Here is a 26,221-nt window from a genome sequence, read left to right as displayed (position 1 = left end):
CATCAGCCCATATGCTGATGCTGGGACCATCAGCTACTGCTCCATCATCTTCCATTTTTTGGGTGGCCCCTTGGACCCCCCCTACACCAATTTCCAGCTGAACTATGGATATTACCCAACAAGTAAATAGAAAACACCGTTCTTCTAAATGCGTTGGGTTATCACTGCTACAATTCTCAGACAGCAGGTTGGGGAAAGCTTGTCTAAGACATACATGTACCTTCCCTCAAACTTTGAAAAATAGATAAGAAAACCCATTAGACAGCAGTAAGTGATATATAAGTCAGAGATTGTTTTCTTGAAAAGGAAAAATAAACCTTTCATGCTCTACCTTCCTTCCATGCATATAAATTTTATTAGTGTTCCTGAGCTACTGCATCACTTAGGATTGGCAGTACTTTTCTGTCCTGAACATAAAAATACATTTTTATTGCACCCTAGTACGCTAACTCACCCGAAGTATCTAATTTGCATTGGTGTCACAGCCCCAAACAGCATAGTGCATATTTGTCTCCTATGCACAAATCAGATGCTGCTGTGCTGTTCTATTCAGGTATGTGCCTTCTCATCGCACAACATGCCAAAGGCCAGCAGACACCATATTCTCATTCTTTCTTATCCCATGCTGGTCAGATCCTGCAAATACCTGCATGCTGTTTGTTCCCAGTTACGTTTAGGACATTTTCATAAAGCAACTGTAAACAAGTCAGCAGCTGCAGGACTGAAGCTTAAGGTTGCTCAAGCCCACTTGGAGGAAAATTTGTATTGCTTAGTTGAGCTTATGAAGAGGCAGAGAAGCAGCAGGAAGAGGAAGCAGGTGAAAAGAGAAAAAAGAATGTAGGACGGTGAGGGTGGGCCTTGGCCAACCCCCCCCCTTGTGCAAAGCTAAAGGACAAGCACCGTTTAATGCAGAAGGAAGCTGGCGCTAGCTGATCTTGGAATGCGCACTGCTCACTGGTGTGATAGGTTTTTTCCTCATGAAAGGAGATGAATCAGCTTCACCGCAGGGACACAAAGACAAAGAATCTACCTGCAATACAGGTAAAAACCAAAGATCAATTTTAGGGTAACGTCCTTGCCCACTCCAGTTTGATTACAACTCATTCTTCTGTATCAGTGTTTTTCAAACTTGGCAACTTTAACATGTGTGGACTTCAACTCCCAGAATGGGGAATGGGGGAAAAAGCTGCTCTATATCCTGGTTTTTGTTTTTTTGTTTTTTTGGGGGGTGGGGTGCCTTCACGTCAGTTTTTGACTGCTGGCGACTGCCTGGGCTAGTCCCTGCAGTTTTCCTGGCAAGGTTTTTCAAAAGAGGTTTGCCATTGCCTCCTGCCTAGGGCTGAGAGAAAGGGACTGGCCCAGGGTCACCCAGTTGGCTTTGTGCCTAAGGCAGGACGAACTCACAGTCTCCCACTTTCTAGCCTGGTGCCTCAACCACTAGACCAAACTGGCTCTCTGGACGTATCAGATATTAAACTGATAAGAACAGTACTACACTTGATCTTAGCCAAGAAGTGATTGTGTTTGCTTACCTGAGCTTAAAAGTGACCAATTGTCCCCCCCACATGTGCCAAAATAATACAAGAAAAGTATCTGAGAATGTTTAGGATAAGCGAAAATATACAGACTGATTCCCTTCCAAATATATTTATCCTCCATTCTTCCTTCCTTCCTTCCTTCCTCTTTTCTCATGTACACCCAAACAACGTCTGGGTTCACAAAATGCACACGTCTGCAGGATATGTCAAACACGTCAAGAGGGCAGCTGCCAAGGTGTGATCAAAGCTCCATCTATTTTTTGTATATTATCTATTTTGATGCATGTTGCGTGTGCATTTTTCTGTCTTTGTGCATTTTTATGTACAGGCGGAGGTTTGATCACACGATTGCGGGCTGACATCTTGACTCTTTTTTACTGTGTCCGGCAGACGCCTCTGGTTCACACACTGCCCTCATCCAAGATTTCTGCTCACTGTTTTCTGAATAAGCAGCAACGAATACCTTTTTATGTACATTCGCAATGCTGTGTGAATGTACATAAAACGTTATTCGTTCCTGCTTATTCAGAAAACAGTGAGCAGAAATCACAATGCTATGTCGTAAAAGAGGGGTTACCAGCCACAATGGGTGCTTCCTTTGTAACCATGCTTTGCCACAATGACTGCATTCACATAACCAATAAAGCCAAAGCAAACAATTTACATTACATATTGCGGTGTGCAGTATATAAACCCGGACAATGAATTCTCAGTGCCTTCCAGCTGGAGAACCACACTGCATCCTGCCAGAAGATCTGCCTACAGGACTCTCTTTCCTACTCAACCTGTGGGTTCGATGGCCATCGATGGTAACATTATTATTTTGCTAAAAAGGACTAGAGAGGGCCAAAACACCTTCAGGAAGAAGCCAGAACCAAATCCAGAGGGCAGATATTTCCAGTAGTCCTCTACTTCAGCAATTTTCAAACTGGATTCTGTGGAATCCTAGGGTGCCATAAGATGTCACAGGATAATATAATTGTCATTGCGTTAATGAGACATTCATGTAAAAAAACAAGTTCACCCAAATGCTGCCTACTTTCTATCACTATAACTAACAGGTTCTGCAGCCTGAAAAAGTTAAACAAAATACCCTGTTCTGCATAATGCCGGGAGATGGGTGGGAGGAGATGTGAATTCAAACCTTAGCAGAGGGATAGTGGCGAATGGCCAACTCAACTTCTGTATTTCTAGTTCTCTGACTGCCTCAGGCTGGGCCAGAAACCAAAGGGAGGGAACTCACAAATAGAATCCACACAGAAACACCACAGAGCAGTTCCCTAAACACAATCGCAGGAACAACACAATAAGTGGAGGCGATTTCTACAAGAGAGTTTGCCACTAATTCAGAAGGAGTTCCAGACTTTTGTGATTCCATAAAGTTACCTAGCCGAGTAATGAAACATCTGCAAGAAAACAACCAAGCTCAGAGAACCTCAAGGACTTCACACGATTCCATCATGTCAGCAGTTGTGTACTTGAAGCCGGAATAAAACTATAGTAGTCGCTGCTGCTGCTGCTGCTGCTGCTGCTGCTGCTGCTGCTGCTGCTGCTGCTGCTTTAGAGATCATGGCACTGTGGAGCTTGAGGGGGGCCTATTCCCCCATTTGCAGGAATCTTGCCTCCCCAGACCTCTCAGCTCAGCGACAGGTCTTCAAGGAGAAAGGTGGTTTGATGATGCCTTTTCAGCTTCTTCTCTCTCTCTCTGTCTTTCGCATATGAGTAGAGAAAAGAGCCCCCCCTCCCATAAAATAGGGCTTGAAGGGAGATAGGAGGATGCAGATGATTTATTTTAGTTCTCTTTTGCACAGACTTGGGAGCAGGGGAGGGGATTTTAATTACTGCAAGATCTATGGCAACATGGGGAAACGTGGGGATTTTTGTTCTGTGTTCTCAGCATTTCAAGGTCAAGAAGCTTGAAAATGATCACAGGCTGTCTTCAAGTTGCTTTTGAAGGAGTAAGGAAGTGGTGGTGGTATAAAAGTGGCAGGAGGCGTTTGTATTCTACTGCATTTCCACCTTCTCAGGTTGGAAGGAAGATTGCCACCTCTGATGTAACCGAGCCAATCAGAAAAAGTGTTTTGAGGGCCAATAGCTTTTCATTTCCCAAATGCACAAGCACCTTGTAAACTATCACCCATATTGCCACTTGTGGCAACAATACCTTCCCACTTACACATCCTAAGAGTCCTGTTATCTCACAATCCAAATTTATAGTCCATCAAGGAGTGGTTGAGTTTTTAGCTTTGACCATGGAAGCATAAATCTCCTGCCTCTTTCCTTAGAGTCCTATTCTGAGGACAGATGAAGCCAGATGATTTGAAGGCATGAGAGAGAGATGCTTCTTCATTGTTATGTAGCAACAACAAAGATGTACAATTCCTGAGGCACAATCATAAACCTGATTCATATCTTATTTGTGTGTAGAAGCTCTGCAGCTGAGATGGCAAATAGTTTATACAGAAATATGTGTTTCAGTCGTAATGCATGAGAGCTCTAAATACTGCCCTACATGACTGCAACGTCCATTAACTTCAGGCACTAAAAAAATATTTGACCTATTCTTATAGTAATGCCCTGGCTACTGAAGGAATGAACAATAAGATGTGTGAGTCACTTATTACACATTCATGAGAAGAAGCAAAGAGGAGAGGTAGAAACCAACAACTTCAGAGTCACACAAGAGAAGAGCAACAGGGGTGGGAAGATAAATATGATTAGGTGTCCTCTTTCCCAATATAATAATTGTTTTTTCAGACATAATTAATTCAGAACACAGCAATCTTCCACCTGGAGGGAGGGTGTAACCCTAAATACAGATGCATAGTAGAGAAGGAAAGTAGCCATGCTGGAGCCCTTATATGAATGCATTTCTCCTGTATGAAGAATGTTATGCATTTGCCTCCAAGGAATGGGAAGTTTCATTTTCTCAATAGGCAACACCTCTGTTTTGAATATGGATGTATTTATATAGAATGCATCAATACGTATTCTACATCAGATTTAAGAAGGCACAGATGGTGTGAAAACAGAGGAGTGATTCTATTTATGTCTTTTCAGTGAATATTCAGATTCCAATTCTGGACAGGAAACCATTTTTCCACCAGGAATTGCACTGGGTCCCCCCCCCCCCCACATTATTTTTGGCGGCATAGGGTCATAGCAAATTAGATAATGAGGCTGTGACATCCCCAAAGTAATGGGGGTGTTTGGGGGTTTAGCCATTTAAGGTTAAACACACTTCCCCCCAGAAATGGCAGGAAATGGCATTATTGATGTTTGAAGATTGTCACTGAATTTTGGCTACACAGTATTAATGGCTGCATGTCTGGAGTCCAAGCTAGCATGCAGCCATTGGCCAAGAGTTGCTCACCCTTCTGAACACCCAGCCCTATAAGAGAGCCATATTTTTAATATCCTGTATACATAGGATGTGTGAGCATCATATTCAGCTCAGATAAATTCAGACTGCATCGTTGTTTGTTTCTTGTAAGATGGTCATGGGTCCAGACCAGTTTTAAATGTGAAGAGCGGCCTGATATAGTCTTCTGCTGGAAGGCAGGCCAGACCAGTTCAAGTCAAGTTTAAAGGGCAAAAAAATGAGAGGGAACAGGTACCCTTGAACATGGCCCTCAGTAGTTAGCACTTGGACAGCAGACTGAGAAGCTCCCCCAGTTACTGGTCACTCTCTTTCCTTCTATGCTGAGATGTATTTTTCCATTATATTATAGCAGAGATGTTTAGATCAGCATCTACCTACATATATTAGCATGTGCAAATTTTATATCTTCCTCGATCCTCTTTTTGAGGATCTGTCTTTTTGAAATAAGCACCCAGGCTGGATTCTTGTACCAATTGCAGCAGCTGTGCACACGAAGGCTGAGGGCAGGCTTGCAGGCCTAGGATGGTTTATTTTTGCTTTGGTACAAAAAGTTCAGTTTTCAGACAAGCCTATGCAAGCACAAAAAGAGATTAAAAGAGTTGGGTGGGTTGTAGTTCAAAAACAGAGCTTGCATGTAAAAGATTCCAGATCCCATTTATGATCTCCCCAGGTAAAGAGAAGAAACACTCCTGTTTCAAATCCTAGACAGCCATTAGGTTCCTATTTTAACTGAACCAGCCCATGCATTACATAGTCCTCTTGCCACTGCAAAGATTTTATTTCTTACATAGTTAATCATATTTTGTACAGGCACAGATGCTGATGCTGTGCAGATTTCTATACCTGAGTTTTTCAGATACTGTATGTTGAACTACAAGTAGGGTTACCAGATGTCTGGCAGAAGGAAGACATGCCCTTTTTTTTGTCCTCATGTCTTCTGTCTGGCAGACATAGCCTTAAAATCAAATTTTGTCTGGATGTACAAGCTATGTCTTCCTGAGCAGCTTTTCTCCACTGTGAAGCACTTCCCTAATAAGCGCTAACTGCAAGTGGACAAGCTCCGCTCTGTGACCTTGATTGATTAGAACCCTCCCACCTTGGGCTGCTGCCTGAAATTGACAAGATCTTAATCAGTTACTTAATCAGTTAATCCATTGGGAGACTTGAAAGAACAGGTTAGCAATAGATTGTCAGGGAGAAAATCTATCTGTGTTGTTGCTAGGAGTCAAAATCGACTTGATGGCATATAATCAATTAATCAATCAATTAATCAATCAATCATACACTGAAGGCTTTTACCTCCTTAACTGGCTCTAGCACATTCCTGTGATTGATAAATCCGTTTTTCTGATGCTGGAAAAAGTAATTTCATATAAGTACTTTCCCCCCCCCCCCCGTTTTTCCCTGTAATTTTTGTTGTGATGCCGAGAAAGTTAAACAGTTAGTGTGTCCTTTTTCCATTTGTTCTCCTTTTCAACTGCTGTGTCCTCCTTTGCCTGTGCAGCTGTGTGGTAACCCTAACTACAGGTGATATAATCTCCAAATCAATGACCATGGTGATGGGGCTAGATGATGGAGATTGCTATCCAGTATATCTGGAGGGTTTCAGTTTGGGGAGGATCACACCAGTAAGACCTGCATGTAGATTGTACTTTTCCTCTCTTGCTATAACTATGTGGCACTTTGTCTTATTTCAGTCACTTATCTGGAATATATACCCATTTATAATTCTCCCCAAATATCTCTTACCACATATTGATATCCATCCCATCCTACTTCCTAGATAGCCTTCTCCACCTTGTATGCTCCAGATATATTGGTCCTTAACTCCTATACTCCTCAGGCAGCATCAAAGTCATTGTCATACTGGATTCTAGCAATGGTTAAAGCTGATTTTTTTCTTAGTTCATAACCACAAAATTTCCCTGCTATTTGTTTACAAGACCGCTGGTTTGTAGCTAATATTTGAAATGCACATTGACCACTTGTTATGTGAATCACCTTCAGGAACTCCCTGAGCTATTGTAAACTGCTAAGAGTTCTCAGCAGTCAGTGGCTTCAGCAATCTACTAAATAAATTATACAAACAAATAAATAAAATGTAACAGAGATACCTTCAGTTATTAGGTTGTGTAATCTAAATACTCCCCTTTCCTTCCACTCAGCACAGAGTTTATTTCACAAGGTTTAAAAATGGAGGAAGATCAAGGGAAAAGGGCAGAGCAGAGGGGGTCTAAGAACATGCACACATCTTTGGTATCTTCAACCTTTATTGGAGTAAATTCCTAGAAACAAGTATTAAGAAAAGTGGCATGAAAAGAATGGAAAAGTGGAACAGATCTAGGGAGCTTCCACCCTATCTTGCTTTTTGGAGAAGGCTTGGGATATCAATATGTGGAGAAAGCTGATTTCTTTTGCCACAGCTGCAGGGGTTTTATGGAGTTGCTGGCCCTTGTTTGTTCATTTCTGTAATTTGCTGCACTTTTCAGATTTGTATTATTATGCTAATTACCATCTGCCTTAAGATCTCTTCCAGATTCTTTTGTCAGAGAAAGTTTGTTGAGTAGAAACAAGGAAAAGCTTTTGCTGGGTTACCACTTTATCTCTGGAATGCCTTCACTTCCTTAGTACTGATGGTATTAAGATTTTGTTGGCAGATTAAGACTTTCTTATTTATACAGGCATTTTGCCTGTGACATTAGTTTGAACCTCTGTTGTACTATCTCTTTACAATTTTGCTTTATAACATTGTTTTAATTATATGGCAAGGGGTTGTGGGAGTTGTAGTCCCAAACTTCTAGAGGGCACCAGATTGCCTTCCTCTGTTTTAAACATTAAGCTTCATTTTATTTTAATTGTTAATAATGAGAGGGTAAGATCCTCAGAGAGCTGCTAAAATCAGAGGCCTGTGCACTGCAGGCTGCAAAAAACATTGCAAAGCCTCAATTGGCTTCTGGCATCTGCTCAACTTGCAGAACAATGTTTGAGCTAAGACCAATTGTCACAAAGTTCCATGTTCTCTAAGCAAAGCTTTCTGGGAAGCATCTGCTGGGCTACTTAAACCCCCAGAAGCCTAATGTGATCCATAGGAAGAGTATTGTCACCTTTGAACTTTGGTGTTGGAGAAGACTCCTGAGAATACTGTGGACAGCCAAGAAAACAAATTGATCTCAGAGATCTCGCTGGAGGCACAAACGACCAGGCTCAAATTATCCTCCTTCAGACACATTATGCAAAGACCTGACTCTCTGGAAAAGATTCTAATGCTGGGAAAGGTGGAAGGAAAGAGAAGAAGAGGATGACCAGTAGCAAGGTGGATGACAGTTACAGTGGTGATAAGTGTACCATTGGGAAACTTGAAAGATTGGGCTAGGGATAGATGATCATGGAGAAAATCTATCTATGTGGTTGCTAGGAGTCGAAAACAACTCTATAGCACATAATCAATCAATCAATCAATCAGTCAATCAATCATTCTGCCATCCTCTAAAATTACTTCATTTGTTATCTTTGAATCTGGAGGAAAGCAATACAGTGGTACCTCGGGATACAAACTTAATCCGTTCCGTGACTCTGGGCGTATCCTGAGTTGGTCGTAACCCGAGGTAAATTTTTCCTGCCGAAGCTGGTCATAACCCGAAATGTTCGTTAGTAGAGGCGTTCGTATCCCGAGGTACCACTGTATCTGAATTTCCATGGAAAATTACAGCATAATGTGGTCTATTATTTACATAACAATTATTAAATCTGGAAATGTGAACATTTACTGCAGGGAGTGAAAAGCAGTCAAATGCTGATTAACAATGGATGTGTGTACTTTTAATTTATACCAGGCTTTTCCAACTTCTTCAGATTTTGTAGATTTCCTCCTCTAATTCTTAGCCAGCATACTGGCTGGAAATTATAGGAATTTAAGTCCAAACATTTGGAAGGTGGCAGACATAAAAAAGGTGAGGCTGATCATGATCATGCACTTGTGTCTGTCCTCTTGACTTTTTTTCACCCCATCCTTCCTCGGATGGCCCTGATCTCACATACATCTACTCAAATATAAGTCTTGCTAATTTCATAGGACTTACTCAGATTTCAAAAGCATTCAGCAAGTGATCAGTTATAACAATCCACCTTTCTTTATAACCTGTAGACTGGTACACAGGTTTAGAGAGCTACAATGAAGACATATTTTATGCATTTATGTGGTACTTCTCAAAAATCACAGGGCTTTTTAAATTGTCTAATCTTTAAACTAAATCTCTCAGGTAGGTTGGTATGTTTAGACCCATTCCATACATTTAAGGTGAATAGCTGAAACTAAAGCCACTCAAGATCTTTTGGTTTACATGTATCGACAGAGTTTTTGGTGAAGGCAAGATGGGAGGTACGCCTTTTCTTTCCGTCAAGAGGGTGACTTTGGGCCTTGTTTTACAAAGGACAGTCTTCTATCTGAAAGGCTCTCTGATAGCAATCTCCTAAAGTGTTCTTTTGAAGTTCTGATCACTCTGCTCAATTTAAAGATAAAGAATCATATTAAGAAAGTGGGACACAGACCTTGAAGTGGCCATCATTACAGTAATTGCTGGCCAGGCAGCAGACTGAGCAGACATTCTAGTCACACAGTCTCCTGCATTATTCTGAAACATGTGATATATTAATTTAAATTCTAGCAATTATTTCCAGTCTCTGGAAAAGGCTGTAATGCTGGGAAAGGTAGAAGGACAAAGAAGAGGACAACCAGCAGCAAGGTGGATGGACTCAGTTATGCTGGCGATGAGTGCACCATTGGGAGACTTGAAAGAACAGGTTAGGGATAGATTATTAAGGAGAAAATCTATCTATGTGGTTGCTAGGAGTCGAAAATGACTTGATGGCACATAATCAATTAATCAAAATTATTTCCAGATTTGCATCTCTCTTTCTCTGTCTCTCAATAAGCATATTAATTACTTTATCTATCAAGGATCTGTAGGTTTTGTTTCTTATATTCCCTTCACTATTGTAACCAATACTCTGTGGATTCTGGGCTTTACAGTGCCTCTATCGCTGCGGGGAGACAGTAAGCTTTTCAGCCAGAATCTTTAGTCAAGGTTTGGGTCCTAGGAGGGTGTGGATTTTTCTGAGGGAGGAATTTATTGAGTTTGTTCTAACACAATTCCAATATCTCTTCAGAATCTCAGTAGAAAAGCTTTGTGAGTGCCATCATTTCTCCCATAAAATGAAATAAAATAAAATGCATTTTATTCCATCCTTATGCAACCTATCAGCTTGCACACCAACTTTATTGACTCTGTTAATGCCCCCGGCAGATTGCTGAACTGTTAGCCACACCTTGCATAACTCATCTTTGGGGGCAATTATTATGAATTGAAAAAATGGAATGCAAACAAAGACATTTGCTTCAGGAGATTGGCTCAGGTTTAATAGAGGATGTTTGCTCTTTTCTCAGTCCTTCTTGGCCTACAAGGCATAACCATTGTATCTAATGCAAAGCATAAGTATTTACTCAGGACTATTATTTATTTTATAATTAAATATCATAACCTTTATTAGTCACCAAATATCAGATAAAACTAATCTTGTTTTCTCACTGGAAAGTTTTGGATAATCCTTCTATGTACCCAGAGTTCATAATATGGATAAATTTATACCTTTGAAGTTTAGATATACTGAAGTTTAGGTATTTGTTCATCAGGATAATATATATATATATATATATTTATTTAAATTCAGAGATGCAGCTGTCATTACACTGAGCTACTGGAGCTCCCACAGGACCCTCTCTTATTGACCTTCCTTCCTTCCTTCCTTCCTTCCTTCCTTCCTTCCTTCCTTCCTTCCTTCCTTCCTTCCTTCCTTCCGTCCTATTTCGAATTTAGTTATCGCCCATCTCATGAAGAAGTGACTCTGGGCAGTACACAATAAAACAACAAATAAATATTAATTAAAATACAATAAAAACAGTATAAAAATACAGTAAAAATACAATAAAACCAAACACATATACAAATGATATCTTCCAAGATGCTGGTGATCAGTAAGATGTTAACATATAGGAGCATCTTCAAGGTGCTAGCCACCCCCAGGGTTGGTTAGTTACCATTTAGTTCTTCCTTAGTTACCATTCACACAGGCACTATACAAGGAACAATTTGCCAATGATAAAGGGAGCATACTGGTAGTTCCTAGGGCTAACAAAATATAAAATAAATAAAATAAAATTAGACAACCCTGTATCACTTCTGCAGTTACTCATTTGGAATATGCACGGTTGTTAGTTAGTGCATGTTGTTAAAACTGAGCAGAAACGTATCAGTTAAATTACTGGAAAGCAGCCCAGTCATGACCCACTATCTACCAGCCTGGTGCCCTCTAGATGTGTTAGACGTCACTTCTGTGTGTCCCAGGCTGTTGGAAAATGAGTCCAACACTTCTGAGGACTGGCAGGCTTGGGAATGCTGCTGTACCGTGTCACTCCAAAGGAAGCAGATCACTCAAGAGTGGCTGATAGAAAGCCTAGCTTTGGCCATGGGGTTTCTTTGCCATATTGTGTGGAGGGGAAGACCCGCTGGTAAGGTTTGGGCAACCTAACGTCGGCAGATTATTTTTGAGGAACAGAGATATCTTTTGAATGTTCTGCCTTTGAGAAATTATTTCTGCTAGGGGGCCTCCTACATATTACTGAACAAAAAAGAGACACAGCACAAGATGTATGGATGTACAGGTACTCACTGGAGAACAATTTGTGTAAGTTTAACAGAAATAGAATACAATTTGCCATTGTAGGGAAAATGAATGGTGCCTACTCAGACTATTGCAGCAGCAATAGTTAGACAAGTGCTAACTATTGAGGTGAAGATGCAAGGCCTTTGCTAACCTTTCTTATGGGTCTTTTATAGTAGAAATTAATTTAACTTTGACAGCCCAACCTTTGTGGAAAGTTGTCTAGCCATGCATCCTACTTAACAGCCTTTTGTAAAAGAATGCCCTTTTGAAGGGTTGTTCAGTCCAAATCCAGCTTAAAGACAAAACATCTATACCAGTGCTGGGGAATTCTGGGAGTTGAAGTCCACTCATCTTAAAGTGGCCAAGTTTGGACAACACTGATCTATACAATTACAGAGATTCTGGAACTTGTCTAGAGGGTTTGTACTGAGTTCACATAGAAAGTTGCCAGGCACGTTGGGTGACTCTCAGGAACAAGTTGGAGAACACACATTTTTCACTATGTTGGCACATCAGAACAGGAAGATCATTTGTGTTTGCATTATCTTCTCTTTGAAAGACAAATGCACCAGTTTACTGAAAAACGGGTTCACTAGGTCCTACAATCAAATCAAAGCAGTTGTATGAAATACTGGCTCAAAGCAGAAATACAAAGATCAAAACACACAAACTTAATGAGCTAGAATATAATCTTCCATTCAATGACCCTCACATAACTTGACTAGTTCTTCACAGTCTTACAGTGTTAAATTATGCATACCACTGATTATGGAATAATGGAATGGTTAGGTATAAATGGTTAGATATAAATAGTAGGTATAAACTAGATTTCAGCTTTATGGTAGAGACATAACACAGAAAAGGATAATTCATATTACCTGGTTTTCTTCATGTTCCCAATAAGGAAAGTAAGAGAATGGAGTTATTTAAAAACAAAAACAAAACAGGAGCATTGCCACTTTTATGCCTGCCTGGGCAAAGTGCCTTCTGAGACGACCCTTCCCTGCCCATTTTCCCCATCTTAACGTGCCCACATTGGCTTCTCTGCTATTTCTTTCTGCTCCACCTAGCCAAAGAGTAGGGATCCCTTCCTTCTTTTGAGGATGTTCTGTGGGGTTTTGCCTTCGCCTGCTGATACTGAGTTCTGATGCTGCACAGGCTTCCAGTTGCCACTATTGGTATCTTCTGGGGGTTGACTGGGACCCTAATGTGCAGAACTAGCAAGAGCTACTCTTTGTTCTTTGGATAAGTAACATGTGGTCAAAAGAAGAGTCTAGAAAAGCATAATTGCATCATAGTTGAATGAATAGTTGCTCCTGACAGTAGCAACTAAATTATCCTGAAGAAAAACACACTAAGTTAAGGAGAACTTATGTACAATATCTAGAAAGATTGACTAATGGAAAATTTTGGCAACACGTTTAATGTCTAAAATATTCTCATTTCATCCTTATTGGATCTGAGTAATTGTCAAGATAATCCCATTCTTTCTAGCCATGGTGGAATATTCACTAAGGAATTTTAAAAAATTAAATTCAAAGAGTTAAAGGAAGCTTAATCCTTTAATGGTCAGCAGGTTAAACAATTATATTTTGTAACATTAAAATCCAATTCACATCACTAAGAACACAGGCCATAGAAACTTCTCATGATTACTCTGTCCTAGGATAATTGTTTAGAGAAGGTATAATCTTCCTGCAACTGAAGGTCAGTCAATCAATGGATTTAGAAAGCTGAAATAAATTCTTGTAGTGTTAATTCATCCAACAAAGTGAAACTCAAAGAGTTATTTCTTGATCCACAGCATCCTACAAACTCAAACCAACTCAACAAGGTGAACAGAAACTTCCAGTTAGGCAAACAAATATTTTTGGTCTTGCCTTTGCTTCCACTGTCCTGATTAAGATGGTGTGCATATACAACTAAAATATCACAAGGAGATAATTGAAGTTAGGTCACAATTAATTTAAATGTAGGCAGTAATCTAGTACTCAGTCAGTAGCAACATTAATTGATCTTAGTAGTCCTTAGTCCTACACTTACTGTAGCCTTTGGATGGCAGGCAGAAAACCAGGAAATCTCAGGGTTATAGGCTAGATTGGGAAGATAAAGAAGGTCATCGCCAACCACTTCCAAACTGTTGCCAAGAAAACTACATAGACATTAGGAAAAGAACATCTTTTCCTTTACATTTATTAATCTATCACGCCACAGCTGTGCACCCTATAATATTGGAATAATGCTATTGACATACTATATGATCAAATTGCTAGAATGGTAATTGTTGTGAAGAATTTTAAAAATTCAAAAGAATAAATGCCAAGCATTTTGATTAAAATGGTATAAATACAATACAGTACTCTCACAGTAGTACATTTTCACTAGATATAGCTTAGACTTGATAAAACAGAATGAATACATCAGCTACGTTCCATTGATTTTAGTCAGTCTGCTCTAAGCATGACAAAGTAAGAATCCAACCCATAATAATATATGGATTTTCTCTCCTTCCAACTGTAAAGGATCTATATATTTAAATATTTCCAGGAAAAGAGTTTATATAAACAGCCTAAGCAAAGCACTTTTGCTTTCAGTGCATGATATAAAGACTAATATTTTGACATATATTTTGATGAAATCAAATCATTTCAGTTTGATGGCCCACTTACGGACTGAAAGAGAGCAGGATCTGTCTGTAAAGCCCTGGCATTAATGCAGGAAGATATCATGCAGTTTTATGGTACAAGGAAGCATACATATTCAGATCTTACATGACTCAAGGAACAGGCAACAGAATGGACTGGTAACACTAGGTGAAATCCACACCAAGAATTCTCAGCTTCTTTATAGCTTTCAGTATCATCTACAGTTTGATTCTCTTGGCTGTCCAGAGTTCACACATTATCCCATTAGGATAGTGTATTATTCTCCTTCCACTGTTCTCTCCTATCATGGTGATACCTAAGGTCTTATTAGGGAGTAAGAAAGAACTTCCTGGAAACCTAAAGCCATAACAGTATAGATTCTTAAGTAGAAATAAGTCAAATGTGCATAGGTTGCATGAGCCTTTCAATTTATAACTGTGCTCTTGGGTCCTGATGCCTCAGAAATAGGTGATAAGGTAGATTTCGGTATCATTTATATGCATGCAGAAGCAGGTATTAAGTTTCAGCTGGGCATGCTCTCAGCAAATGTGTGGAGGATTGTAACCTTAGCTTATTTGGTGATTCCCATACATCCTGCTAAGTGAAATAAAATGGTTCCTCTGGTTATGATTAGACTTATAATTCTCAGTTAATTGTATTGTTGCTGTTTGAGCTGAGATAACACATAAGGTCTGTGTGAGCTTGTGGCTATTTTGCATGACGTGTGTGTACTTGAACATAATAACTTTTACCTCTCCATTAGCTTAGTAATAAGCTTAGAGATCTATTTGCTTATGGATTGGGCAATCAGTTGTCCTTGACTCATATGAGATTCTCTTTCAGTATTTCCATTGTTTGAACTGTCAACTTTCCACACAGTTATAAAATCTGAAATCATGTTGATGATTACCAGAACTTATACAATTTTCATCAGCAATATAAACTATCCCACAGGTGCCTATTTCTACCCTTTCTCCATGAAAATACCAACATATTTGGTGTAACTTTCTTTTAATCTAGCCCTCTTTGTCCAGAGAGTAATCAGGCCTGTCTTACAATGTCTACTTCAGATCAGATGATGAAATAATGGTGAAACATGCATTGTGACATCACAATCCAAACCTAGTCCTTTTAAATGTGCATCTTGATGTTGGACGCATGGACATAGATCAGAGGGTTTATATTATGATGTCATGGTGTCTGTTTCATTTCCTGCCCCCTTTTGCAGTCTGCCTGTCTGCCTTCCTTCCTTCCTGACCAAACTGCAAGCTATTTTGGGGTGACAAAGATCCTGAAAGAGATTTACAGTAGTAAAACTTCATTAAAATATTTTATAAAAGTCAACCATTATAAAATGTACAAACTCCAAAAACAGATTTTTTTTAATTAAAAGACAGTATCAATTTAGTTACCCAGAGCTCTTCTAAAGATGGTAGTATGCTAGACCATGCAGTCATTCGCAATGAAAAATTGGATATAAAATCTTAAGCTACACACAAAATTCCCAGATACAACCTAGCACGCACTCAGCATAGATAAAAAATGACACTGGTAGCCTAGCAGAGCAACCTGAACAGAAGCCACCAAGTTGTGGCAGAGGGACCAAAGAAAAGCAGGGCCATCATGACCATTGGGATTGGTCTTTTCACCACTGGCTATCCAGCAGCCATTCCACCATGCTGCAGCAACGGGAGAGATAGAAGCAGGACCACAGCATTAACTCAGCTAAGAGACTGGCAATTGTGGTTTATGCTTCTCATTGAGCTGTTTCCATTCCAGGCAGTCTGGAAAATAAAACCAGCAATTTCCAGACTATCATTCCAGGCAACTCTTACCTTGCAACTATTATATCTGGATTACATCTCATTGTTATAGGATCTATATAACATTAAGAATCGGCACCTACAGTTTTCTTCCTTCCCCCTTCCTCCCTCCCTCCCCCCCCGCCTTTTGGGGGGGGGGTTGATTCATACAACATTGAAGTGATAATGTGGGTTTTGTTTTTTTTTACTGTGTTGTGGTTTTAAAACCATGGTTTAAAGCTCAGTATGATATGTGAACCCACTACTGTGGCATAAAATCACAGTTAAAGTAAACCATGGTTTAGCTTTCTGTCATTTTGGATTTTAAATCCAATGGCAGGAGTTGTCTCTTTTGATTGCTGTTGATTAAACCTCTTTGGGAATCCTTCTAGCTACAGCGTAGTACATAAATAATCCAACATCCAACAGTGTGAGAATTTTCAACAATGTGAAAGAGGTGATGTTCTTTCCTCACAAATTATTGACTGGATCTGTTAAGTCCAGAGAAATATTTCAGCTTTCTGACTTCAGTTCTTATGCATGTCAGTAGGAAGAGCAACAAGGAAGTTCTCATCTTCTTCCCGAGTTTCCCTTCTGTGATATCTTGCTTATCTTAAGAAGGTGATTTTAAGTGCATCTGGAAAAGAACAAGCAAAAATGGAACAAAACACTTGTGAGGCATCATGATACAACATGCACTGTTCAAGTATGCATAATGAAAGGCGAGGAAAATTGGCAAAGTAGAATGAGACACAAAAATGCCTCTAGAAGTTAAACAATTATTTGAAGCATTATGCAATCATTAGGTATGTACTACTAAAGATTCAACAGGCCTTGGTATTTAACAAAGCTGGGAAGAATTCCTTCCCAAACTCTATTGATTCACCTGTCCTACAATCCTTGAGGTAGTATTCATCTGATGTGGCATTATTTTCTCAAGGATAAAATGCCACTGTTGGGGTATAAACGGGGCAGGTGGGGGAGGGACAAACAAGTCAAGACGGATCTGTGACACACATAAAAAAGGGGCGGAACTTCAACTGTGTGATTGCAGCTCCCATTTTAACCCCCCTTTTAACCCCCTCCCCCGTGGAAGTCCCTAACTATTCTTTTGTTATATTTGAGGTAAAAGTAAGTGGGCAACAGAAACTGTGGAACCATGTTCATGTTTCTACTCAAGGTTTATGAATAAAATATTATATATGGTTATTTAGTCTTAAAATCTTCTATTTTTCAGGGGACGGCCCCAAATCCAGTTTGAAGGAAAAGAACCCTAAAAGAGGGAACAGATGCCTTGACATTGCCCATCAGGGATTGAGACCTAGACTGCAGACCAAGTGGGCACTGAGGTCTCTGAGAAGCATTCATGCACCCATAGTATGAAATATGCTGGGGTATGGAGTAACTTGCATCAATCTCTTTCTGTATAAATGAGTGTGATTCATATACAGTATGTGTGCATGTGTATGTGCTGTGATATATTACTTATTTATTTATTATAAGCATTTATAAACCCACCTTTCCAGCACATATATACCACCACTAAGGATGGCTGACAGCAGCTGACGCCAATACAGAATTTAAAAGAAAAGCAAAAACAAGACAGACTGGATGGAAAGGAGATGGCTGTTTGATAAAAGCAGGCAGGCAGAGTACATAACACAATACATTTGAATCAGGCAAAATTTACACTGCCTGCGGAACTAATGATTTTCTAAATGTTCACTAGGGAAAGTACCCAACCAACCATCCACAGTTCAGCAATGATGAGATTTCTCTTCTGGGGTGGTGCATAAATAAGTAGCTCTTTTTTTTACCTCTTTTGGGAAGCCATTCAATTCCCTGCTGCCAAACCATAAAAACCTTGTTCTAGGTACTGTATCTACCAATCCTTTTTTGGATTTGCAGTGGAGATGTCATGCAAGGCTTATACTGAGGAGAGGAGAAAGGAGAGGGAGATGATTCTGTAGATATTTTATTCTAAGGCACTTTATGGGAGAAACATAAAAAGGTGCACCTCGAATCAAGGTGATTCAAGCTAAGACTTTTGAGTTGGTTGCACATCGGTGTAATATGCTTTAAAGGCCAACAACATTAAAAACAAGTTAAAATACATACTGTATATATGTTATCTATATTGTTAGGTGCTATGAGCATATGTTTATGAGGTTTATGAACAAATGAATGCTTGCACATATCTTCTGCTTTGTAATTCTTTGGGACTAAGACAGCAGAAGAGGCAATGGAACACCAAGACAGCCTTCTCCATCATGTTGACTATGGATGGCTGATGAGAGTAGATGTTTAGAGTAACTAAAATGGGACAGGCTTCAGCACAGAAGCCTAATCCTAGGGGCAGCCCTCCAGATGTTTCAGAATACAAATGTCCTCCAGCCCCAATCATGATGATCTGTGGTCCAGAATTCTGGGAACTGTAGTCAAAATCATCTAGAGGACATCTCGTTACTTGCATTTGGCTTAGCTCAGCTACTTAGGTTTAAAAGATGTGTTTAGCTGAAGAAGGTAAACGCACTGGATTATATAAAAATATTTCCAAACAAAATGAAAGCAGTCATAAATTGGGAAGAAAGTAATCCCTCATTCTGAAAAAAAGAAGCAATGAATGATGAATTGATTTTGCCCGTATTTTTCTCTTTTTATGCTTTTTATGGATTTGCGTGTTTTACCATTTTACATACAGAATCCTGGCACTTCATATTCAGATTTATTAAAACGTTGGAATTGTTTTAATCTTTACCTTACATAACAAGATATCTGCTCCAAGATATACTCTATATTAAGATATACTCTTAATAGTCTGTTCTTTTATTCTGCCCCTTGATGCATAAGAATAGAAGCAGATAAGAGATTACATCACTGCCCCCTAATCTTAGGCTGGGCATCCTCACGTTTAACTTTTATTTACATTACAGTAAAGATGAGATTGAAATCAGCAGGAACTTCATTTGCAAAATCAAAGGAAAACTAACTCAGATTTGAACAGAGATGTTGATTTCATTATAGGAGTTGGAAGAGGTGGAAAGGTTTCAATAAAACAGTCAAGATGCTATTTGGGATTAAAAGGATCACACTTTGATGTATCAAGATTAAGTTGCAGAGTTGCAACTTAAGTTTTAAATTTAAGATTAAGTTGCAGAGTTGCAACAGTTGCAAACAAACAAAATATAAATGCATTTCGAGAGCATTTGTTAAAGTTAACTTTATACCTTATAAAATGGATTAACTCTAATATCAGAATAGGTCAAATAATCCACACTTGTAAACTTTAAAATTGCTTGCCGTTGACTCTCTTCTGTTTGAGTTTTGTTTTTTATTAGCTTAAGGCTGCGTAGACTATTTCATGATCTAATATAGATTACACTTTTGGTATAAATATTAACACATATGCATACATCCAAGGGTCACCCCCCTCCAAATCCACTTAGCAGGCTAGCAATGATTCAGGGGGGCCCTATTATGATTCTGAGCTTTAAAAAATCCAGGCAGATTCAGAAATGTCAGCATAATAGAAGCTCATCCTCCTCCCTGCCCCTTGCAATAGTTATTTTTTGAAAGTCCTATTGAAGTTATCTCTGAGTAGATATATAGAACATAAGTGTACAGCCTGAAGTTTCAGGATGACAGACATACGTACCTCTTTAAATGTGGTTGTCAGAGTTTCTCCAAAAGTTGTCACCAAACTGTAACTTTGATGAGACAAAAGGCAGAAATCATTAAATCTGTAAGAAGCTATCTTAATTACTTTAATTTTAATTAAGTTTACATTTAAATTAAATTTGAGTTCTGTCTTGATCTACCTCCTCTGTTTCACTCTGCCCATTTTCAGAAGTATGCCTTCCAGGCTTTGATATTCGGAGGCCGCTATCTTGAAATTTTTTTTTACATATCCCTAATCTAAAAGATTACGCTGTTGTTTCTCCAAGCCTTTCAGGAAACATCAGAAGTTTGTGGTGTGAAATGAAGAGCTTGATTTTGTGCTGTACGGTATTTTTTATTTTTGTTGGTATACTTTATGAAGAGGCTCCTGGAATAATAAAGGGTGGTATCCACAATCCTTACAAAGAATAAAATAAATACATTTTGGAAAGGTACCTGATATAATTTATATGAGTCACTAATATACTGAATACCATTTCCTTAAATAAATGTGGTGTTTGAGGCCTCTACATTCTAGAAGTTTTGTTGAAAAGCTGCCTAAAACTCACTTTTAAATCAGAGCTGTGCTGTTGCTTTATTTTGAGCTGTTCTTACCATTTCAAAGAATTCTATTAAAATCTGCCATCAGCAGGATTGGCTCCTCTTCTTCTCCACCTCCCTCATAGCAAGGAACATGTTCTAGCCATTACTCTCTCCCCTTGCATTCCTCTGGAACAAGATGAATGATTTCATGAGATCTTTATTTTCTATTTTTATTTCTAGTCTATTTTGAGGTACTAGTCTTTTATTTAAAAATAATAAATGCATACCTTAAGACTTAATTAGGTTAGGTTATGATAATCACCTTCTTGGTGTAAAGAGTTTACTTAAAAAGAGAATGTGGACCTTGAGCAACAAGCAGAAATGGCCAATGTCTGATAGGACAGTATTTGAAAAATTATAATCCAAGAGGTACCTGTGGACATACTGAGGACCTAGGCAGTATGATATTGAAACTTAAAGGGTGATGCTAGACTTATCCATTGAGAGATCAATCCCAGTGAAATCAAGATTGCCTGCTCCTAGGGAAATTACTACACTTTTGCAGCCTATGGTACTGTATCTCTGTATTTTGCTTCAGTAATTGTAGGAAATGGTAAAAGGCAACTAGGAGGTGCTTCCTAATGCTTACCTTTTGGGAACATCCAGTTTCATCCCTGTTGGGTCCTAATAAACCTCACACCATTGTCAGTTGTCTTGGTATTCTGTCCCATCATAGCAGGCAAAGTAGATTTCTCACGCATTTTGCAGATCACTATTATATTATTTTTGGTTCAACTTTTTAGGTAGGCAGGCAGGTTTGTAATATTTATAACATCTATAAGTACTATTTCTCTACTAGTCTTTTTAATGAGCAGGTGGCCACATTTCCAAAGCAAGCATAGGGTTGAAGACACCCACCATTTTTTACTTTCTAAGCACGTATGTGGGCCTGTGTAGGACCCAGAAACATGAGCCTGGCCCTTCATTTTTTTTAATTTAAACACCTAAAATATACTAAGTTGGGTGAGACCAGGTAGCCACAGGATGCTGTGCTCAGGAGTTCCAGGTTCTCTCCATCTTTAGAACAACTGTAAACATTGGGTATCTGAACTGGGTTTTTTCTCTCTCTCTTTTCCTGTATTCCTTTTATGTCATGCCTTTTAGACTGTAATCCTAAAATTACAGACTGTCTTATTTTGTTGCTAATCTGTAAACTGTTCTGGGAGACTTTCTGGCTGAAAAATGGAGTGAAAAGGTTTAAAATAAATAAGATTGCTTATTTAGATAGCAAGACCCAAAGAGTTTGGGACTCTTTGATTTGTAAAAGCAGCAAGTATAAATGAGATGGGGATTTTTTTTTTCTTCTACCCCATCACTTAACTCTACAAACTTCACTCAGTGAAATGGACAAGCAACAAACATAAGGGCAATGGGAAATATTTCTTACACATCATTAGCTTTCCATGTCCCAACATACTGCAGGCCATTAATTTAGATCTTTTTAAGAAGATATAAATTTGTAAGTAGACTCTGTGGCTGGCAGCTGAATGAAATTCCTGTGGAGAGCAGTATACCAGATTTTAGATTTCTAAACTTGAGATGTTGGTGGAGTACAATTCCCATGGCCCTTGGCCATGCTAGTTATGGCATATTGCAGTTGAAGCCTAACAACATCTGGAGGGCCATAAAATCACCACCTGGATAACAAGTTCTGGGTACAAATAAGAGAATACCCTCCTTTATGAACCCACAGGTAATTTGGCTGGCTTCTTTTGGAAGTAGCTTGCTGAACTAAGCAGAAGTTTCTCTATTTTAACAAGAGAATTCCAGTGGTCTTGTGTTCCAAAGATTGTTCTATTACCCTCTTCTTCTGTGAGCATCTCACTATGTTTGAACTTTGTATTTCCAGTCTGTTAAGAGCTATGTTTTAAAATAGTTTTTTGGCTTCCTTCTGTTGCTACAACAATAGTGGCCATGTAATAGGACAACCGCTGCTCATGTCAGATTGCTTACCTGGGGAAGTATCTGACACCACCATGTTCCTAGAAAACAACACTGGGACTTCAGAACAACCCTACCAAGTTTTTGCTAGTTGTTTATCTCCTGTGGGTAGATCATAATATATATATATTTTAAAAACCCTTGCCAGATGAGACTAAGAAGACATCTATTTCGGTATCTTATTTCTCATCATGGCCAGCAAAATGATTCATAAGCAAGAAATGGAGATAATCCCCACCCTTCAACAGCTAATATTGTTGCTGATCCTTGCAGTTCTATTTCTAGCCAGTATGGCAGCTGAGATGGTGAGAGTTTTTGTCCAACAAATCTGGAGGACGTTTAGTTGGGAAAGTCTTCATTTAGCTATCATAGCTAATAAGCAACTAATACCTCTGTGAATTTCTCTAATATCTTTTTGATATTAGAGACTTGAACCAGAACCTTGTCCTATAGCAGATAATTGTTCAATATATATATCCAATAGTTTTATCTTTTCTCAAAGACGCTAAATTTAAGGCAGGCCAAGAAAGAGATGAATAAATGGTATCTTTTAACAAAATAAAAACTACCAGATAAAAAAGAGATCACTTGAAATGGAAATGAACACCTCCTTTCTGTAGTTGAAAATGGACTTCATTAAGAACAAGACTCATTCTTTGTGCTCTTGTGTTAGTGTTGGTTTTTGAGGAAGAATGTTTGCCTCAAGTTCCTGTCTTAGAGTACCTTTTAGTCATTGTGGATTACATGTCGGAGCGTGTTGAGAGATTCCTTCTCTATGGTAGAATGTCTTTCAACCAACATCCTTAAAAACACTAGTTAATACAACTTAACAGACTTCCTTAAGGGAGTCATGGGTGAATATCTGATCATTATAACAATTGTCCAAACAGCCATTCATTAAAATGCATATAGCAAGTAAGAGTCATCACTAATCACCAGGTAGTGAACCTTATGTTAATTTTATTTTTAATTACCAGTGGTCTTTCAGCCATATACAAGCTGGAGCCATAATATAAGAATGGGTGGCATGCATGCATATATATTTCAAATTTTAAAATATTATTTACCATATATACATATATATGATTAATAATATTTTAAAATTTAGTAGCTTAATCTAAACTAAAAGAATTGACAAACTAAACAACGTACAACTAAAAAGAAGTCTAAACAAAAGACAGGTTTTGAAAAAAAATATTTGAAATATTTATACCTTATCTCACACTGGCTTACAAATTTAGTAATCAGGTATTCAAAATGCAAGGTAATTAAAATGCAACAAGCAAAAATGTAACACAAATACAAGTCAGTGGAAGAATCCCTATTTCTCTCTTGGACCAGGACAGTTTTAATTTGCCACTGAAAAAACAGCATGATCCTCCTGGTGTTGCCCTATCAGAAAACAATCTTCCATACTTCCATCAGCAAAGGGAGCTGGAGCCAAGCCTCAGAAGTGGATCTTAATAACCAGGTAGATTCATGGATATGCAAGCCAGTTTGGGGTAGTGGTTAAGGCACTAGGCTAGAAACCCAGAAACCATGGGTTCTAGTCCCACCTTAGGCCCAAAGCCAGCTGGGTGACCTTGGGCCAGTCACTCTCTCTCAGCCCGAGGAAGCAGGCAATGACAAGCCACTTCTGAAATCTTGCCAAGAAAATTGCAGGGACTTGTTCAGGCAGTCGCCAGTAGTCAACATTGACTCGAGAGTGTCAGATTCAGCCGGCGCGGCACGGCTAGGGACTTGCCCAGCTGCACTTAGTCAGTTTCACCGCCTGAGCGCCAGCAAAGGAAAAGGGGAAGTGAGAAACCGCAAACTGATTAATGGGCCAGCTGGGACCGCTTTACTAAACCGAAAGTGGATACTTTGTGCCAGCGCCAAATTGCCTTGAGCGCTGCAGATAAAGGAGTGAGCACGGCTCGGGGCAAAGCAATCAGCGCGTGATTGAGAACCCCCGGCTTTGTGCACAACAGAAAGACCCAACGAAGACAACCACGCCATCGGGGTAAAGCAATCAAGAAACAAAAGAACTGGACAATCTGCCATTTCGGTGAAGGGGGGGATCGCTGCGGGTAATTTGTAACCAAGCAACGGAGCTAAGCGCAGGAACAGGGGGACTATAAGTTGTGCTGTAAGATGTGCCAAGCCAATCCTGGATTTGTCTGTAATTACGTATGTTACGCTTGAGTAAACTTCTTAGTTGAACACACGTGTCACGAGAGTTTCCCTGAGTTGAACGGGGTAAACCTTACAGAAAGCACATACACAGATTCATGTTTAGGTCCACTATCAAAATTGACACTAATAAGGGACTGTGAGCCAGCCACCACTAAGATTTCCTATTGATGATGCTACCAAGGGTAGTATGGGAAATTAAAAGGATAGTTTGCTAGTAGAGGCATACAGTTCATCACATTCACAGGTTACTCTTGCTCCATGGTGCAGCCATGGTAGGTTGGGCACTGAGAAAGATGCCTTCTCAGAAAGATAATCACCACTCTCCTCCTTTCTCAGCACTGACCTGCTTGCTCCTCCCGTTTATAAAATAATGTGGACTTCTGTCTTTTTTCAGTGGGTAAGTAGCTGCACTAACATCTACCTCCTTCTCTCTTTCTATTTTATTCACATTGAATTCCTGTGCTCTGTGAAAAGAAGATGGTGGATGAAGCTATTTTGATTTTTGCTGACAGCAATGCATCTATTTTATGAGAAGTTTTAAAAAAGGGTGTAGCGACTGCAACAGTATGAGGAGGGACCCTGCGTGCCTCAGTCTGTCCAATCCTAATGCACCACTGCACTTACCTAGTCTTGGTGGTGGATCAATCACAGACTTCTGCCATGCGAACATGTAGCCAACAAGCCATCTATTTGTTTGACATCCTGATGTGTAAAAACTCCATCTGCCTGAAATAAACCCACATTTTGGATTTTGTTTGTTTTTGGCTCTATTTCCAGGCCTCTTCTGTGTGGACAAAGCCACAGTTGAACATTTGTGCATCATGTTAAACGAAGCTAATTGAGTCTCATATACCCCATTAACTATGCCCACTCACAGAATGACCCAGCGATTGTGAGTTTGCATATTCACTGCCTAATTTTATGCCCGAGTAAGTGTAGCATGCAGACTGCAATTTTGTCTCATTACGTTTACTTTATTATATTAGCTTATTCAAAACTTTTTCAAATGTTCCTAAGTAAGTGCATTATTCCAGCCCATTGTAAACCCAAGCCATAATGAGACACAACTAAAAGGCAGGCATCACGAAGTGCAGGGTTTGGATTTAGGATCACACATGACATACGCTGCGACCAATTTTTAGAGTGGGCAAACTTTGAAGCAGGTCCCTTAAGTGGACACATCTCTCCTAGTTGCTTCCTGTTGTGAGCAGCTCAATATTGTATTATGTTATGAACTCCATCTCCATTATTTTCCTAAATCATGATTCTAAAGAGAGATTTTCTCCAACTTTGAGCAAATTCAGGCCTCTCGCTGTTTTCTAAAATTCTTCCCTCCCTTTGCATTAGCCAAATTTCATCCTCCAGTGGCAGATGCTGTGGGTGTTTTCTTTTCTGAAATGAATCTTACCTCCTTAAATAATATAACTTAAACTGCAGGTGCAGGAAATGTTGATAGGAAGCACTTTGACTCATGCCTTCCCCTTTTGTGAAAGATAGCAGGGAAGCCTTTTTATTTCCTGAAGTGCCAGAATTTAAACCCACTCGAAATCATTTGGATTACAGGAGTGCCATGGTGAAAATGGTTTGGTTTCTGGAAAACAAATAAAACGAAAAGTCAAGCATGTCATTTTCTTCTGTAACAGAGGTATTTCATCAGATCAGTTCAGGCTTGCCTCCTTTATATTGTTCAGGCCATAGAAGGGGGGGATTTAAATAATACATGAACAGCATTTGAAGTCTCTGCAGTGGCCTACTAGT

The 26,221-nt window shown here is 39.3% G+C and overlaps 1 long non-coding RNA gene and 1 pseudogene across 1 annotated transcript in view; both read right to left on the bottom strand.

Annotated features, from left to right (window-relative positions):
* Nucleotides 1-1,420: 1,420 nt before the first annotated feature.
* On the bottom strand, nucleotides 1,421-1,519 carry LOC112540978 (U2 spliceosomal RNA; annotated as a pseudogene).
* Nucleotides 1,520-10,290: 8,771 nt separating this feature from the next.
* The window catches only part of LOC103067240 (uncharacterized), a 35,923-nt gene continuing 19,992 nt past the window's right edge, over nucleotides 10,291-26,221 (bottom strand). The window contains exons 2-7 of the long non-coding RNA XR_003085014.2: nucleotides 25,872-26,054; nucleotides 25,088-25,189; nucleotides 22,301-22,390; nucleotides 20,360-20,473; nucleotides 19,743-19,794; nucleotides 10,291-16,724 (exon numbers count right to left, since the gene is read on the bottom strand). This is a non-coding gene — a long non-coding RNA (uncharacterized LOC103067240). The remainder of the gene's footprint in view (nucleotides 16,725-19,742; nucleotides 19,795-20,359; nucleotides 20,474-22,300; nucleotides 22,391-25,087; nucleotides 25,190-25,871; nucleotides 26,055-26,221) is intronic.

Source organism: Python bivittatus, unplaced genomic scaffold, assembly GCF_059951505.1.
Source record: "Python bivittatus isolate LINGU-HERP-01145 unplaced genomic scaffold, Pbiv_v1 ctg000590_np1212, whole genome shotgun sequence".
Lineage (NCBI taxonomy): Eukaryota > Metazoa > Chordata > Lepidosauria > Squamata > Pythonidae > Python > Python bivittatus.
The sequence above is the reverse complement of the archived record's forward strand: the minus strand, read 5'-3'. Positions and strand labels throughout refer to the sequence as shown.